We start from the raw sequence: 2,377 nt of genomic DNA, 5'->3' as shown, positions 1-2,377 counted from the left end.
GGAAAGAAAATTGTTAATAAGCTGCTGGAGCCCAAGGAGAACTCCTGAGATTCAAGTGTGCTGCAGGAAAGCTCGCTTGCTCTTGGTTGCTTTTACAAGCCTCACTTCACAGGTGTGAATTTAATAATCTGGGAGAAATGAGCGTTAGCATGGGGTAGCGTTGGCACCTTGGGATTTGTCAGCATTTTGCAAACATTAAGTTATTTGCTGCGGGCTGGATGAGCCTGATGGTTCTTGTTGTGCAAAGGAGTGCAGGAGAGAAGGTCCAGGGGCCGGTTCACAAGCCATCAAGCAATACACAGCAGCTCGGTGTGAGAGTTGGAAATTGTTCTCAAAAGTCTTCTACTCTCAGGATGGGCCAAGAGTCTTGAGGAATTAGAAATAGTCCTGTTATACAGGTTTTGTGCCTTTATGTCCCTTTAAGATGGCTGCAAAATGCTGTCACATTTCATTCTGGGCTGTTAGAGTGGCAGGATAGCAACAAGTATGTTATTGCTAGGTGAAATAGCAATGGATATTTCTAAATGCCTACAACTGAGGCTTAAATTTAATGGTGAGATCAAAGAGGCTCCTTCTAGAGAGAGCACAAACTCAGCTGCCAGGCATCACTCTCAGCAAGGCTTCAGCCCCTTGTAACACCCACGGTACACTTCACCTTCCTTGTATTGATGAAAGAAGGACGTTGAATGTATAATAATTCTAAGAATATATTCAGGCTGTGGTCAAAACACAAACTGGGGGCTGAATGAAGCACGGTTGAATATATGCAAGTTCATCTGCTCTGCTTCTCCAAAGAGGTGTTCTCCCATCTCGGGATGGCTGTAGTGGACCTTCGTGCGTGCTTTTCATTCTCCTTGTGTCCCTGGGGCTGGGGGAGAAACGGCTGCTTCAGCTGATCTGGGGCTGACTTGGCATCTCAGATATAGCCAAAGTCACAGCAGTGGGGAAAAGGCTGAGGACACTTGACATTCCCGTACTAATCTTTGGAAATCCTTTCAGTGGCAATTCACAGGGCAGATGGTACGTGGACAGAAGGAACCGGCCCTGCGCTGGCAGTGGGCTGAGCTGAGCCCCAATGCAAGGGAAGGTGGTGGATTGCCTCTTCGCAAGCTTTCTCTCAGTACTCCTGGCCTTTTTTTCCTGTGTGCAGTTTCCCTGCAATGCCCTGACTAGCAACAGAGGGAAGCAGCAATCCAGCGGATGGTGGAGGTGGCTTGGGGAAGCACGCAGAGAGCAGCTCTCCCGAGTGAAAACAGGCAAATCACACCAGCAGCCTTGGCACCCAGCACCAAACCCCTGGTTTGCATGTTTTGGTCTTTCTCCCTCTAGAAGCCTGCAATAAATCCGGTGTACGTCCTGCCGCAGGCTCCCCCAGCAGCAGCCCCCGTGCCGGCCACGCCGAGCATCGCCCATTGCCTCCCTGCTGCGTCGAGGCAGAAGGGACGGAGGACTCCTTCCTGCACCCTTCCCTGGGCAAAGAGATCTTCAGTTTAATAAGCAGCTTTGGGCCTCTGGAGGTGTTAAATCCTCCTGGTGGGGGTTTGGCTAGAGAACTCTTTCTGGCAGAAGTTGGGGTGATACCTCAGGTGTTGCCTTTGGTGCTGGGAAGCTGGTGAGATCAGGGAGCTGATGCATTTATGGCAGAGGCAAAATAGCCTCCAAATGGACCTGGGGGGCTGGGAGTGGCAGAGAAGCTGAACCTGGGCTGGGGCTGATCTTGAGCTCTGCCACTGCTGATGTGTTTAGCCCCAGGTTGTGCACCTTCTAGTGCCATTTACATAGCCTATAGGCACTGGGAAGGTAATTACATCCAAGCCATCTAGTAATGCTTCTCTAGCAATGCGAATTAGTCTCTAAGGCTCTTCCTAGTTTACCTTTAACTTAGCTGTGCCACAGGGCCTCCATTGCTTCCGATGGGGTGTCTTTTCCCTCTGCTAGACCTCACCACCAGAGCGCTTTCCCCGCCTCCACCGTTCATTGCATAATGGGACTCTACATGGCACCGCTGCCAACCTTGGGGAACCCTATTTGCAAAGTCTTTTGTGATTCTTCATCATCTTAGATGCTCGGCTGTCAGGCTGTCGATCTTGCTGCAGAGATGCTTTCCCAAGATGTGCACTGAACACTGCAGCAGGGATGCGCGCTAACAATGCTGAAGCCCGAGCTTCTCTTTGTACCTCGGAGTTTAGAGCTCAAATGTGAGAAGATACTGGCCTGGCATTGCGAGCACAGATTGTACTTTGAAAGAGAAAGGGAACTTCCAAAACGCCCTTAAAATATTCAGATTTTTTTCCTTTTGAAAACGAGTGCAGCCACGTGGTTAGAGCTGGTGTCACCCATCATGACCACACAACCGGGGCGGTGCGGAGGGGCATTC

The sequence above is a fragment of the Cariama cristata genome, unplaced genomic scaffold (genome assembly GCF_000690535.1).
Source record: "Cariama cristata isolate BGI_N322 unplaced genomic scaffold, ASM69053v1 scaffold22407, whole genome shotgun sequence".
Lineage (NCBI taxonomy): Eukaryota > Metazoa > Chordata > Aves > Cariamiformes > Cariamidae > Cariama > Cariama cristata.
Note: the sequence above shows the minus strand (reverse complement) of the source record.